At 43.7% G+C, this 16,612-nt stretch overlaps 1 protein-coding gene across 11 annotated transcripts in view; it reads right to left on the reverse strand.

Moving 5' to 3' along the window:
• fyna (FYN proto-oncogene, Src family tyrosine kinase a) overlaps positions 1-16,612 on the reverse strand; it is a 328,748-nt gene that overhangs the window by 119,538 nt on the left and 192,598 nt on the right. The window contains exon 1 of one of the 11 annotated variants that reach the window (XM_068027415.1): positions 8,274-8,294. The exons of 9 other annotated variants lie outside the window; for them this stretch is intronic. The gene's annotated coding sequence lies outside the window, so the exon portion shown is untranslated. Of the gene's footprint in view, positions 1-5,258; positions 5,394-8,273; positions 8,295-16,612 lie in introns of those variants that run through there. One more of the 11 variants, XM_068027414.1, reaches the window with a different exon arrangement.

Consider the following 16,612-nt stretch of genomic DNA (forward strand, 5'->3'; position numbering starts at 1 on the left):
GTGTCCGGGGCCTGACATTTTCTTCATTACAGCCTTAGAGCCTGTTAACATGCCTCGTGAGAACAGCGACCACAGTCACATAGAATGTCTTTGATTTGTGACTTTGATTAGGATTGTTTTGGCACTATGGTGGAAAACTGAGCAGAGGGATTCAAATATGAAGTTGAGGGAAAGGTGGGCACAGATTTACAGGATGAGAATGCATTCAAGGAGATCGGAGAGGAATGGGAGATTGGAGATGCGAGTGATAGTTTGGAAAGAGAGAGGGGGCTAGGGTGGGCTTTTTGAAGGGAGAGGGGTGATGATGGCATATTTGAAAGGGGGGGGGGCATGACCTGAGCAGAGGGAACCATATCAGTTCATAAAAGGATCAGAAAGGAAAGTTGGGTGGTCAGCAGTTTAATGGAAACAGGGTCGAGAGATTAAGAGGTGGGTATCACAGACAAGATGAGTTTGGACAGGGCATGTGATAGCAGAGAAATGAGAGAAATCCTATGCATTTACTCCCACAAGCTACAATTTTACCTTCATAACCCTCTCCCAGGTAACTGTGTGTTTAGGCTGAAAAACTATTTTATTACAAAAATCCACTTCTTGACATACCAATCAGGTTCCTTCAGCTGCACTAGGCACACAAAAAGAAATTAATGAATACAACTAGAATCTTGGTATACAGCAAGCCCTGGCATCATCCCTTCACCAATGTCATTGCCCTGCCCCTGCACCTCAACAAAAAAAAAGGAAAAATAAAGAAAGCAGTTGATTTAATTCGTGGATGGTTCACAGGAACAGGCAAGTCACTGTTGTATCCCTGGCTGTGTCTAAAATTGACTGCACTTATGTAAGGAACAGTTGTTGTGGTGAAACTGGCCTGCTGCCCAGGGGTTCAAGGCCAGTTGGCGAGGAGCTGCATTCGTACAAAGCTGTAGTTCAGGACCGATGCAATCAAAAGCTCTTTTTCTGCAGCAAACAAGGAAGAAGCTACAGCTCAGGCTCTGAACCTCACCTGAAGACCATTGGCCGCTTTGTCCAGATTGGGAGCTGTGCGGGATGGGGTTACCGCCAATACTCTTCACATCCTCAACACTGCTTCCCTTTCCATGCTCCAAGCACAGAATAAAAACCCATCATGTACGGACGTGAGCTGTCCCAGTACAAGATTTACAGCAACAAATTTTTGTTCCTTGAACTTCACAACTTGCTAAACCTCTACATAGCAAATAAAAGCAACTGATGTTTAGTAACCTCTTCATAATGATTAGCCAAAACCAAAAAAAACACACAAGCATGGAATACTTTGTATCAAGGGCCAAATGAGATCCTGCTCACTGCCTTTGCTGCACACCAAATCCATGAATGTGAGTACTTAGTGCTAACAGGTCACCTCGAACAGCTCACGTTAATCAGACCCTGCAGCAAATAGTTTCATTGTGCTGCTTTATACCAATGACACATTTTGTTATAAGTGAGCAAACTAAAGCAAAGATATCAATCGATGTACGACAGTTGTAAAAATTACACTGCAGTCCACTGTTAATTCTAATTGTAAGGATGGCTATATTTATTCATAACCAACCCTCACCCACCGCACCCCCCCCCACAAAAAAAGACGGATGTCAATTAAAGCAAAAATTTAGGGTAAAAGACGATGAACTGGCATCACTGAACCATCAGATACAGTTTTTAAGAGGCTGCCACAGTACATTTCAAGGTGTTGGTGGAAATGCAGTAATAGGACACCTAGCTACCCTCAAAGCTGGGGACAGGGAATGAGAGCACTCAGCCCAACCCACTCACTTCAGCTTTATGTGACCATTTGGGATTGTGCAATATCACAACTCAAGTTAAAAATGAACCCAGCAACACAGATGCTATTTCAATTCACTCCATACGATATCAAGTAATGGCTGAGTGCACTGGATACAGCAAAGGCTGTGGGCTCCAACAACATCCTGACAGTAGCACGGAAGTCTTGTGCTCCAGAACTAGCTGCTCCTCTAGCCAAGCTGTTCCAGTACAGCTACAACGTGAAAATTGTCCTGATATGCCTTCTCCACACATTTGGATCAAAGAGCAGGACAAGTCCAATCCTGCCAATTACCTCCCAATCAGTCTACTCTCAATCATCATTGCAGTGATGGAAGGTGTCATCGACAGTGCTATCAAGTGGCATTTACTCAGCAACAACCTGCTCACTGATTTTCAATTTGGATTCCACCAGGGGCACTCGGCTCCTGACCTCATTACAGCCTTGGTCCAAACATGGACAAAAGAGCTGAACTCCAGAGGTGAGGTCAGAGTGACTGCCCTTGACATCAAGGCAGCATTTGACCGAGTATGGCATCAAGCAGCCCGAGCAAAACTGAAGTCAATGGGAATCGTGGAAAACTCTTCACTGGTTGGACTCAAACAACCACAATCATCTACCTTTGGTGCCAGGTATAAGGCCAATCATCAGTTCCAGGACATCGCTGCAGCAGTTCCTCAGTGCAGTGTCCCAGGCCCAACCATCTTCAGATGCTTCATCTCCATCATAAGGTTAGAAATGGGGATGTTCGCTGATGATTGGTACTGAACATTGTACATTCGCACGCTTCAGATAACAAAGCAGTCCATGTCTGTATGCAGCAAGACCTGGACAACATTCAGGCTTGGGCTGATATGTGCTAAGTGACATGCATGCCACACAACTGCAATGAACACCAAGAGAGAATCTAACCATTACAATCATTGAAACCCCAACATCAACATCCGAGATGTTACCATTGACCAAAAAATTAATAGGACCAGCCATACTCTGGCTACAAGAGGAGGTCAGATTCGGTGAATTCTGCGGAAAGTAACTCATCTCCTGACTCCCCAAAGCCTGTCCACCATCTACAAGGCACAAGGCAGGAGTGCAATAGAATACGACCCACTTGCCTGGATAGGTGCAGCTCCAACAAGAAGCAGCTTGATATAAGCCAGGACAAAGCAACTCGCTTGATTGGCAGCCTATCCAACACCTTAAAAACACTATTGCGCCATTGTTATAACAAACTGTCAATTCTATGAAGCACTTAGCGGATGTATCTATCGTACAGGGAACTAGAGAGGGGAGATGGTGGCTTAGTGGTATTGTCACTGGACTAGTAACCCAGAGACCCAGGGTATTGCTCTGGGGACATGGGTTCAAATCCCACCACAGCAGAAGGTGGAATTTGAATTCAATTAATAAATCTGGAATTAAAAAGCTAGTCTAATGATGGCCATGAAACCATTGTCGTAAAAAAAAACATCTGATTCACTAATGTCCTTTAGGGAAAGAAATCTGCTGTCCTTACCTGGTCTGGCCTACATGTGACTCCAAACCCACAACAATGTGGTTGACTCTTACATGCCCTCTGAAATGGCCTAGCAAGCCACTCAGTTGGCCATCTTCTCAAGGGCACTTAGGGATGGGCAATAAATGCTGGCCTGGCCAGCGACGCCCACGTCCCATGAATGAATAAAAAAAAACTGACCTGCCAGACAATAGCTAACAAACCACTTAACTACATTCACTCACCGTCAATATCCCAGCACCCAACCAAGCATCACTTTTAGCATTTAATGGGACTCAGTTGGTAACAATGCCAGTTCTGATACAGTGGCTTCCAGCTTCCGCCAGCACATAAACCCTAGCATGACACTCCACTGCAGTACTGAGGGAACACTGTACTCACTCCCTCCATCACCAGCACACAGTGGCAGCAGTGTGCACTATCTACAAGATCACTACAGTAACTCACCAAGGCTTCTTCAACAGCACCTTCCAAACCAGTGATCTCTACCACCTAGAACAAGGGCAGCAGATGCATGGGAACACCACCACCTGCAAGTTCCCCTCCAAGCCACACACCATCCCGACTTGCAACTATATCGCCGTTCCTTCACTGTCGCTGGGTCAAAATCCTGGAACTCCTTTCCTAACACTGTGGGTTTATCTACACTACATGGACTGCAGCGGTTCAAAGCAGCAGCTCACCACCACCTTCTCAAGGCAATTAGGGATGGGTAACAAATGGTGGACTCACCAGCGAAATCCATGCCCCATGAATGAACACAACAAGTTTAGTGTTGGATTCTCATCTGTTCATTACAGGGTTGATCCAAACTCAATTCCCGCTCCGTCTTTTGGGGACACCGAGAAAGAGAATGGGAACATAGAGGATAACACGTGGCTCATTGGATTCCAATTCACAGTTAATTCTTAAAGTGAACTAACTTGAACTGAACTAACTACCTTTGTCTCTTGAACAGACACAGAATGAACTGGGAGCCATCATGATACCCAGACAGTCTGAAATAGTTGGCATGTTGAATAGATTCTAAATGGCGTCTTTGGAATTGACTATGGTTACTGGAAAATGGTTAGTACACTTATGTCGATGTAGGTGTGATGGTGCAAGTGCTGGGGGCTGTACTAAAACACAACATACATTGCAGCATTTGGTTTAGAGCTTTTACTGCCAGTACTTGTCAAACATCTGAATGCTTCATAGACAAATGAGTTACTTTGAAGTGCAGTCACTTAAGTAAGTAAAAGTAGCAACCATTTGGTAGGCAAGATTCTGCAAAGAGCAATGTGACTAACAAGAACACAAAAGCAAAATACTGCAGATGCTGGAAATCTGAAACAAAAACAGAAAATGCTGAAAGTACTCAGCAGGTCAGGCATCATCTGTAGAGAGAAAAACAGAGTTAACGTTTCAAGTCTGTGACCTTTGATTAGATGAAACATTAACTGTTTTTCTCTCCACAGATGCTGCCTGACCTGCTGAGTATTTCTGGGATTAACAAGACATGTTTGGACAAGATATCGGATGAGGTAAGAATACTAGCCAGGATATCAGGAAAATGTCTGGTGCTTTTCCAAATTGTGTCATACGATCTAACAGGCAGGCAGATCACTTGTCTCCCTAGTGCCTATCCACCATCTACAAGGCACAAGTCAGGAGTGTGATGGAATACTCGCCACTTGCCTGGATGGGTGCAGCGCCAATAACATTCAAGAAGCTCGACTCCACCCAGGACAAAGCAGCCCCGCTTAATGGGCATCCCATCCACCACCGTCAACAGTCACTCCCTTCACTGCCAACGCACAGTGGCAGCAGTGTATACCAAATACAAGATGCACTGCCGCAACTCACCCAGGGCTCCTTCATTGGCACCTTCCAAATCTGCGAACTCTACCACCTAGAAGGACAAGGGCAGTAAATGCATGGGAACACCATCACCTTCAAGCCACACACCACCCTGACTTGGAACTATATCGCCATTCCTTCACTGTCGTTGGTTCAAAATCCTGGAACTCCCTTCCAAACAGCATTGTGGGTGCACCTACATCCCAAGCAGTTCAAGAAGGCAGCTCACCACTACCTTCGCAAGGGCAATTAGGGATGGGCAATAAATGCTGGCCTAGCCTGCGACACCTACATCCCACGAACGAATAAAAAAAAAGTTTGTTTAACATCTCTACCCGAAGAACTGGCAGTGTTACCAACTGATCACACTGAATGCTAAAAGTGATGCCTGATTGGATGCTAGGATGTTGATGGTGAATGAATGTGGTTAAGTGGTTTGTTAGCTACCATCTAGCAGGTCAGTTAGTTCTCTGCAGGATAGAGACATCCTCTAAATGCTTCATAGAGTTGACATTCGGTTACACCACTTCCACAATAGTTTTTGTCTTTTAGCAAATCATAATCAGCAGGAACATGATGAACTTACCAAGTCAAAAATAACTGCACAATTTATTTCAGGTATAATTGAATTTGGAAATAACAGGCAAGATTTCAAATAGTACAGCGAGGGGTGAAATGCTTCCTAAATGTGCACATATTAATAACTTTGCACTCTAAATTTTTGGCATTGGCAAGTTCTTGTTTAAAAAGATTTAAACTTATCTCAACAAAGGATAATAAGAAGTGTACAATCAGAAACCCTGGTTTTTCTGAGTTTGCCTTCTACACACTGAGATGTGCTGAGTAGGGAAGTAGAACAGATTTTGCACAAGGCATTGGTGAGACCACACCTATAGTGTACAGTTTCAGTCTCCTTATTTAAAGAGAGATATACTTGCATTGCAGGCAGTTCAGAGAAGGTTCACTAGGCTGATTCATGGGATGAAGGGGTTTGTCTTATGAGGAAAGGCTAGGCAGGTTGGGACTATACTCACTTGAGTTTAGAAGATTGAGAGGTGATCTTATTGAAACGTATAAGATTCTGAGGGGGCTTGACAGGGTAGATGCTGAGAGGATGTTTCCCTTCGTGGGGGAATCTAGAACTAGGGGACACGGTTTAAAAATAAGGGGTCTCCTTTTAAGATGGAGATGAGGAGAAATTTCTTCTCTGAGGGTCATTATTCTTTGGAATTCTCTTCCCCAGAGAGCAGTGGAGGCTGGATCATTGAAGATAGTCAAGGCTAAGCTAGATAGATTCTTGATCTACAAGGGAGTCAAGGGTTATTGGTGGCAGGCAGGAAAGTGGAGTGAATCCACAATCAGATCAGCCATGATCTTATTGCATGGCAGAGCTGGCTTGAGGGGCCAAATGGCCTACTGCTCCTATTTCTTTATCTTATGTTCAACACTTCAACCAGAGCTGCCAACTTTGGTTAGAATGTATTTCTGGAGGTTTCATCACATGACTCCCATCTCAAACCACCCCACCCCCCAAGATCCCGCCATTGGTCCATCCTTTGGGCGCACTGCTTTCTCACACCTAATTGGATTAATCCATACTGTTGGTGAAATTGCTCTTTTTCTCCCTTCACCCCACCCCCCCATCTCCAAATATTTTTATCACTAATAAATTAAAGTGATTGAAGAAAAAAAAATTGAACGCCCATTTTATTTTTCTGAAGATTAATCCTCAATTCCTGAAGACTCCAGGTCTATTCTGGAGGGTTGGAAATCCTAACCAACATGAGCCTCTTCTCCGTTTCCCCAAATGAAGCCTAGTGAAAGGCAGTGATCATGATCTTGGCCTCGTGCTGCGATGATTTATGGAGCAAGTTTCCCCCCCCCCCCGCTGAGCCCATATTGAGGGACTGTTGATTGATTTAGTAGCATGGAGCCGAGAAACAGCCTCATGCTGCAGTTGTTGAATTATTCAATTCAAGGAGCAGCCGACACTGAAATCCAAACGACCACACAGGCTGCAATGATTGTCAATTCTCAGCTAAGATACAACTCTGTACATCAATCTGCCTGGTGGGAGGAGAGAACAGACGCTGATTATTCTTATCATCCAACCCCTCCATCTCAACTCCACCACTCCCCCGCCCCAACAAACCTATTGTTGAACACAATCCGCAGTCTGTGGTGTGTTCACCTATCCTTCCAATGCAGCAAAAAAAAAACCCAAGGGAAATTAGATGAGGAGGAGAGAGTAAAAGAGGAATAAACTCTGAAGAAAATGGAGAGGGGTGATAGTTTAATTGATGAACGGGAATACTAAACAAATTAGTCCGTAGTCACCTTCCTCCCTCCAGGAAAAACTCTCTTTGGAAACTCACCTATTTTTAAAAAATTTATTGATTTAGAGATACAGCACTGAAACAGGCCCTTCGGTCCACCGGGTCTGTGCCGACCATCAACCACCCATTTATATTAATCCTACATTAATCCCATATTCCTACCACATCCCCACCTTCCCTCAATTCCCCTACCACCTACCTATACTAGGGGCAATTTATAATGGCCAATTTACCTATCAACCTTTGGCTATGGGAGGAAACCAGAGCACCCGGCGGAAACCCCCACAGTCACAGGGAGAACTTGCAAACTCCGCACAGGCAGTACCTAGAATCAAACCCGGGTTGCTAGAGCTGTGAAGCTGTGGTGCTATCCACTGCGCCACTATGCTACCTCTCTGAGCAATTGTTGTTATTGGTTTTTCTCAGTCCTCTGTGAGCCCCCTTTCCACTGGACACTGCCAGGCCTCCTTCAAAAGGAGTGGATTGGAAACCATTTTGACATACAAGTAGGTTCTCCAAGACAGTAAAATGTTAACATGCAAGCCAAATTATTAACAGTAAACTTGCATTTCGCTACTCATCATGCTGGGAGCACCATTATCAGAAGGACTGCAGCAGAGCAAGAAGGCCCACCACCACTACCTTGTCAGGGGAACTAGTGAATGGACAATAAGTGTGGCCTTGCCACAGGCCGAGAAAAATAGAAACATTTAATGCACTTCCCTCAGCTCCTGCAAGCTCTACATGTGAAGAACCATTCTGATAAACTCACCAGATATACCCGTGAATGGCTGTAAAGTAATACTGCAGGGTAGACATCATTCCCAGTTCTGGCCACCAGTATAGATAGATCAGTTACAAAATATATTTATGGCAGGCGCCCAGGATGAGAAAAGGATGATGATCTTTAACAGTATCACAGAACCATCCATTGATAGGGAAGTAGTCTACAATGAAAGAGCAAAAACACACACCTGCTTAATTCAAACTCATTATTTGCCAATGTAAAGGCAATTTACAAAAAAACTAAATTTAATTTTCTATATGGGTAAATTACTTTCATCTACAATCTCAAATTATTTTTCACTCAAATGCGTCTGAAATAAGGCATTTAGCAAATGCAGAATGGGCTAGGACATGGGGCTGTGGCAATGTTAAAGCACATGGAGACTTAAATCAGGGATGGTTGTCTGGTAGCTGTGAAGTCAGGGAAGCTGCTAATACTGATTAATATGTAAAGGTCCTTTCAAAATAATAATTTCCCATATGTGGGCTGGTAGTTATTGTGCACCCTGAACTGCCCTGAGGAGGATAGTGAAGGATCAGTTGGGTTTTTGTGACAATCTGACAGCTTCATGGGCACTTTTACTGATGCCAGCTTTTTATTTCCAGATTTTTAAAAAAAAGGGAAAACAAATTTTTCAAACTGTAATGGTGGGATTTGAACTCATGTTTCCCAGTTCCTTAGTCCAGAATATTAACCAATTGTCCTTAACATCTCCTGTTGGTGATTCAGTGCAAGCTTTAAATGTCAATCACATCACATCACTACAATGCAAATCACGTCATCACCTTGTACATTTAGTGTGAAACCGTTGAGGCAGCGGCGGGGACGGTGAGGTGCGCACGGGGAAAAGAGAAGCGGGGGGACACAGCTTTCCACACAAAATTTTAGGTAACTGCTAAACTGTTAATAGACTAGTCCAGACTAGAAAGTAAACTGCATACATCAAACATTAAACAGGCTGAGTTCCCAATCATAGCACAATGCATACTGCAGGAAGGCAAACCTGGAAATATAATAGACTTTACTGCAGACAATCACGATGCAGGTCAAAAAACAAAAAGAACTAAATTACGCCTCTTCTACCTTCATTGCAGTGTCCCCGACACGGCTGGTAAAATGCTAATAAAAAAAACTTAAACAAAAATCAAAGTAGTACCTTTATAACAGAAGCTTAGAGACTGCTCCATGTAAATATTTAAGGTGGGGGTGGAGGGGGTGTTTGCAGAACACAGTACAATCTTTACAGATTAACTCCATGTGCTGTCTTTTTCAATGCAACAGGAATGAAACCAGGCAGCAGATACGTGCAGTTCTAATATGTAGTATGCATCCAGCACATCTGTTAAAAAAACTGCAAAATGTTAATATATCCCACTACATAATCTATAGAAAATATGAGAGAATTACAAGGCAAATTTCATCTTGATGGCTGGATGATAGATGAATCAATCTCATGATGCCTTTTGGCTTATGAAGCTATTGGATTTCTCTCCACCCAGGACAGAATTGCACTCTGTTCTAGACTAACCACATTAGGAGATTAGAAATTAATTTGGGAGCAAATTCTGCAATTATGGTGGCAAAGAGAAGCAGAGTTAGCGTTTCAGGTCTGTGACCTTCCATTAGAACAGGCTCTGATGAAAGGTCACTGACCTGAAACATCAACTCTGCTTCTCTCTCCAGACCTGCTGCGTATTTCTAGCACTTTCTGATTTTATTTCAGATTTCCAGCATCTGCAGTATTTTGCTTTTATTATTATGGGAGCAAAGAGATTTTTTTTGGGAGCTAAATGACAGTAATGTGCGGTACAAGCAATCATAATGAATTATGATTTGGTAAATCATTATAACAATCAATGCTTTATGGGATTTAAACAAACCAACTCGATGATCTGTAGTTCATAACTCTGAGCAATCTCATGTTAAACTTACACTTCACTGAACACTGCAGCTAGAGGAAGTGATGAGTATTCTCAGCTCATTGAATGAGTTGATGGAATTCCTCATGCCTTTCACTTGATATCTGCATCACCACGGTCTGAAACAGTTCCTTCACAGTATTTGCATTTTTGTTTATGACTATTTTTGAAGTAGTTCTCCCCTCTTACTGCCTTGCTTGATATACCAAGTGGCTTCAAGCTTGCATGCTCTCCCCTCCATCACACTCCGGATGCCAGCATTCAAACATACAGTCGTCATTAAACCAGTTTGGCATGGCCACCTTCAATAACTCCAAGAGCTGCTTGTGTATCACTTTTGCTTTACATCATGTAATTTTTTTTGGAGAACTAATAGGAAACAGTAATCCCCTTAGACCAATATTCTACTAACTATCAAATAGGAAAAAATGCTGACCAAAGCAACAGCACCTCTCAATCACTAGAAAAACACTGTTATAGGCAATTCGTAAGCAGCACTTTACCCCCAGGCTTTGTCATTGCATTTTACAATACTTTTTTAAAAACACAATTCAAATTTTGAAAACTGCCAAAGTGGGATTTGAACTTGCATTCTCTGGATTATTAATCTAGGCCTCTGGTTTACTAATCCAATTACAAAACCACAACACTACTGTGCTCACTTGTGAAATGAAGTGGAAGCAGCCAAAACCCACTTATAAGCATGGGCCCCACAGCATAAAATTGCCCATAATTGACAATGTCACTCAGATGTCAAAAGGTATTGCCGTGTGTCTAGGAAGAAAAGCTCACACTGGCGCAGTGCAGGTGGAGGGCGGGTGGGCGGGGATGGTGGTTGCACTTCTCAGTTTGGGGCTACAGCACCTGGGTTATACACAGTAAAGGGGGCTTTGTATTTGTCTGTGCTACGCCTTGGCAAGGAGTACTGGATTCTGGCATGGGTGACCAAAGCTGAAAAATGATGCTGTTCAGCAGAACTGGCATCATTCACCTTGATGAGCACGGAGCTGAAAAGTCTGATATTTTGTGCTTTAAATCAGCACGCAGGCACGAGTACAATGTCCAAAAAGATAGCCCCTCTGCATCTGAAACACCACAAGGAGCATCACCTGGGCCCAAGAGAACAGAATATTCAACAAAAGTGATTGTTCCCCAAAGTGCTATATGGCACATGCAAGGTTCAAGATTCACACCTAAAAACTGAAGCAGCTAAAGCCCATGACTCGAAGTTTTGCACCTGTACTACACAGCTGTACCTCAACCCTGGGCAAATTTCATGGTATGCTCTTGAGATTCATACATACATAGATAATATAGCAAGAGAAAGTAAAGAGGGAGAACAAATCTTGTCTCTAAAGAACTCTAACACAACCATCTGAACATTCAATTTCATTTTAAATTCCTCTACCTTATCTAAATTATTCCAAATGTTTATCACTCTTTTTGAGTAAAGAAACCTCCCCCCCCCCCCCCCCCCCACCGCCCCCACCAAATATATCCGTCTTAAATTTGCTTGCACTTAAATTTACTTCTTCTGATCCTATTGGCTTGACTTAATATCCGAGGGACAATAAGTTTCAATATTTTGAACCACTTGAGATCGGTCACCAACCACCTCTTTTTTTTTACGCTTTCGAGCTTAATCTTTAGTTTTTCCTCATTAGCTCATGCCCTATACGCTCAGGAACATTCTCATTCACCTTCATGCTCTCTCCCACACATGAATGTCTCTTGCAACGTGGAGTTGCAGATGTTATAGACAAGAGTTTGCATGAATCCTCAATTGCCCAGAAATGCCTTTTGTCACTGGGTGTCTGACATTAAACACTAAATATTAAACATCAAGTGGCAATGCCTCAGAATTGGACGTCTCTGAATTGAAGCCTGACACAAAATCACCAATGTACTCTTTGGATTTTTTTTTTGCAGAGTTGCCCACATATCTTCATATTGAGAAACACAAGACAGCTGTGGCAGTAAACCCAGATAAAAGAGGAGGAATAACCTCTCAATGGTGAATGAATGAGATACTAATTTCAAAACTCCATCTCCTCTAAAGACACAGCCAGACTGAAAAAGATGGTGTACAGGAAAAAGGATAGAGATTACAATTTGTAAGAACATAGAACCGCTTGTGTGCAATATGGAGTCACCAGAAAGGGTCCATATCCATTCACTCATGAAATAACTGAAAGAACCAAGGGGATTATTATAACCTAAAGTAAAATCGGGTGGGTGTAAATCAGGTAGCCAATCCGAGCTAGTCAGTCTCCTGCCAGGTGCATTAGGTTAAAAGTGCACCAAGGTTCCAAAAAAAAGCTTGTGTGGTGCAATAACTGCAAATGCATGAAATCTAATGTGCTTTAGTGGACAAGGCACCCCACTGTAAATGCAATGTCACAAATTCAGGCTTTGTATGAAGATGGCATAAGGTGACAAGATGTGAATTCTGAACCTCAGCTTTACAAAAGAGTTAGCACATGAAAGCTCAGGAAATTTTAAGCACCAGTAAAGAGCAGTTGACTGAGCAACACTACCCCATTTCAGTTGATCTCAACCCCATCATCTTTCCATATCCATCCCCGCTTTTCATCAGCAGTGCAGAGAGCAATTATTTTATTTGCTTCACTCATCTTCCCTGGTAACCTGTTCCAAATGCCAATTCCCTACTTAAACAACTACGTTCTAAGTTATGCCCCGTGGCCTTTGTTATCATGAAAATCTGTCTGAACTGTGCCAGTATGCAGAAATTTTATACTGAAGGTATAAAACTCACCGCTTAATCAAAATTAAACTGCAGAGGCCAAGGAAGTACTAAACTCAGTAACTGAGCCCTACAGTTCAGAGGAACACAGAATGGTTACAGCACAGAAGGAGGCCATTCGGCCCATTGTGTCTGTGATGACTCTGAAAGCAACTCAGCTCATCCCACTCGCCCACCTTTCCCTGTAGCCCTGCAAATTTTCTCTTTTCATGTGATTATCCAATGACCTTTTAAAACCTTGACAGTATCTGCCTCCAACACACTCTCAGGCAGTATTCCAGATCCGAACCACTCGATGCATAAATAAGGTTTTCCTCATGTCGCCATTCGTTATTTTGCTAATCACCTTAAATCAGTGCCCTCTGCTTCTTGACCCTTCTGCCAACTGGAACAGTTTCTCCCTTTCTATTCTGTCTAGACCCCTCATGGTTTGAACATGTCGATCAAACCTCCTCTCAACCTTCTCTTCTTTAAAGGAGAATAATCCAAGCTTCTCCAATCTTTCCACATAGTAAAGTCCCTCATTCCTGGAACCATTCTCGTAAATCTTTCCTGCACACAAGTGGTAGCATCATGGTAACGTCACTAGACTAACAACCCAGAGGCCCACGCTAATGCCCTGGGGACACTTGTTCAAATCCGACCATGGCAGCTAGTGGAATTTACATTCAATTAATAAATCTGGAATTAAAAGCTAGTTTAATGGCGACCATGAAACTATCGATTGTCGTAAAAACCCATCAGGTTCACTAATGTCCTTTAGGGAAGGAAATTTGCCATCCTTATCTGGTCTGGCCTACATGTGACTCCAGACCCACAGCAATCTGGTTGACTCTTAAATGCCCTCTGAAATGGCCTAGCAAGCCACTCAGTTGTACCAAACCACGAGAGAAAAGGAATGAAGCTAGACGGGCCACCGAACATCGACCTAGGCACCGGAAACGACAATGGCTCACCCAGCCCCGTCAACCCCGCAAAGGCCTCCTTATTAACATCTGGGGTGACCTCAATGATAATCACCAAGAGTGGCTCGGTAGCAGCACTACTAACCGAGCGAGCCCCAAAGGACATAGCTGCTAGATTGAGTCTGCAGCAGATGTTTGAGAGAGCAGACAAAAGGGAAAAACTTACTTGACCTCACCCTCACCAAACTACCTGTCACAGATGCACCTGTCCATGACAGTATTGGTAGGAGTGACCACTGCACAGTCCTAGTGGAGACGAAGTCCCATCTTCACACTGAGAATACCCACCATCGTGTTGTGTAGCACTACCACTGTGCTAGATGGAATAGACTTGAAACAATTTAACAGTTCAAAACTGGGCATCCACAAGGTGTGGGCCATCAGCAGCAGCAGAATTGTATTCAACCACAATCTGTAACGTCATGGCCCGACATATCCCCCACTCCACCATTACCATCAAGCGGCGGGACCAACCTTGATTCAACGAAGAGGACAGTATGCAAGGAGCAGCAGCAGGCATTCCTAAATATGAGGTGTCAATCTGGTGAAGCTACAACACAGGACTACTTGCATGCCAAACAGTGGAAGCAGCATGTGAGAACTAACCAATCCTACAACCAATGGATCAGATCAAAGCTCTGCAGTCCTGCCACATCCAGTTGTGAATGGTGGTGGACAATTAAACAACGACCCGGAGGATAAGACTACACAAATATCCCCATTGCCAGCACATCAGTGCAAAAGACAAGGCTGAAACATTTGCATCCATCTTCAACCAGAAGTGCCGAGTGGCTGATCCATTTCGGCCTCCTCCTGAGGTCCCCTGCTTCACAGATACCAGTCTTCAGCAAATTCAATTCACTCCATGTGATATCAACAAACTGTTAAAGGCACTGGATACTGCAAAGGCTATGGGCCCTGACAACATTCTGGCAATAGTACTGAAGACCTGTGCTCCAGATCTGGCTGTGCCCCCTAGCGAAGCTGTTCCAGTACAGCTACAACACTGGTATCTACCCTGCAATGTGGAAAATTGCCCAGGTATGTCCTGTCCTCAAAAAGCTGGACAAATCCAACCTGGCCAATTACCGCCCCATCAGTTTACTCTCAATCATTAGTAAAGTGATGGAAGGTGTCGTCGACAGTTCTATCAAGCGGCACTTACTCAGCAATAACCTGCTTACTGGCGCTCAGTTTTGGTTCTGCCAGGGCCACTCAGCTCCTGACCTCATTACAGCCTTGGTTCAAACATGGACAAAAGAGCTGAACTCCAGAGGTGAGGTGATAGTGACTGCCTGAGTATGGCAGCAAGGAGCCCTAGCAAAACTGGAGTCAATGGGAATCGGGGGGAGGGGGGGGGTAAACTCTCATCTGGTCGGAATCATATCGAGCACAAAGGTTATGGTTGTTGGAGGTCAATCATCACTGCAGAAGTTCCTCAGGGTAGTGTCCTACGCCCATCTTCAACTGTTTCATTGATCTTGCCTTCATCATAAGGTCAGAAGTGGGGATGTTCGTTGATGCTTGTACAATGTTCAGCACCATTTGCGCCTCCTCAGATACTGAAGCAGTCCCGTGTCCATATGCAGTAAGACCTGGACAACATTTAGGCTTGGGCTGATAAATGACAAGTTACATTTGCGTCACTCCAGTGCCAGACTATGACCATCTCCAATAAGAGATAATCCAATCATCTCCCCTTGACGTTCAAGGCATTACTATCGCTGAATCCTCCAATATCAACATCCTGCAGTTACCAATAACCAGAAACTGAACTGGACAAGCCACATAAATGCTGTGGCTACAAGAGCAGGTCAGAGGCTGGGAATTCTGAAGTAACTCACTTCCTGACTCCCCAAAGCCTGTGCACCATCTACAAGGCACAAGTCAGGAGTGTGATGTAGCACCATCAGCATTCAAGAATCTTGACACCATCCAGGACAAAGCAGTCCACTTGATTGGCGCCCCATCCATCACCTTCAACATTCACTCCCTCCACCACTGACACACAGTGGCAGCAATGTGTACCATCTACAAGATAAACTGCAGCAATTCACCAAGGTCCTTCCAGGGGGTAGAGGTCACAGCAGCAGATGCATGGGAACACCACCACCTGCAAGTTCCCTTCCAAGCCACACACCATCCTAATTTGGAACTATATCGCCATTTCTTCACTGTCACTGGGTCAAAACCCTAGAACTCCCTTCCTAATATCACTGTGGGTGTACCTATACCTCAAGGACTGCAGCGGTTCAATAAGGCAGCTCACTACCATCTTCTAAAGGGCAATTAGGGATGGGCAATAAATGCTGGCTTTGCCAGCGACGCCCACATCCCATGAAAGAATTTAAAAAAACATACTCTAAAGCCTACACATACTTCCTAAAGTGCAGTGCACAGAACTGAACAATATTCCAGTTGAGGCCGAATGTTTCATAAAGGTTCATATAACTTCCTTGCATTTGTACTCTATGCCTGTAAAACCCTAGGATCTAATATGCCTTTTTAACCACTTTCTCACACTGCTCTGCCACCTTCAATAATTTATGCACATATACCCCAGTTCCCTCTATTCCTGCACCCCCTTTAGAATTGTATCCTTTATTTTATATTGCCTTCCCTCATTCTTCCTACCAAAATATATCACTTCACACTTTTCTACATTAAATTTCTTCT

This window comes from Heterodontus francisci, chromosome 3, assembly GCF_036365525.1.
Source record: "Heterodontus francisci isolate sHetFra1 chromosome 3, sHetFra1.hap1, whole genome shotgun sequence".
Classification (NCBI taxonomy): domain Eukaryota; kingdom Metazoa; phylum Chordata; class Chondrichthyes; order Heterodontiformes; family Heterodontidae; genus Heterodontus; species Heterodontus francisci.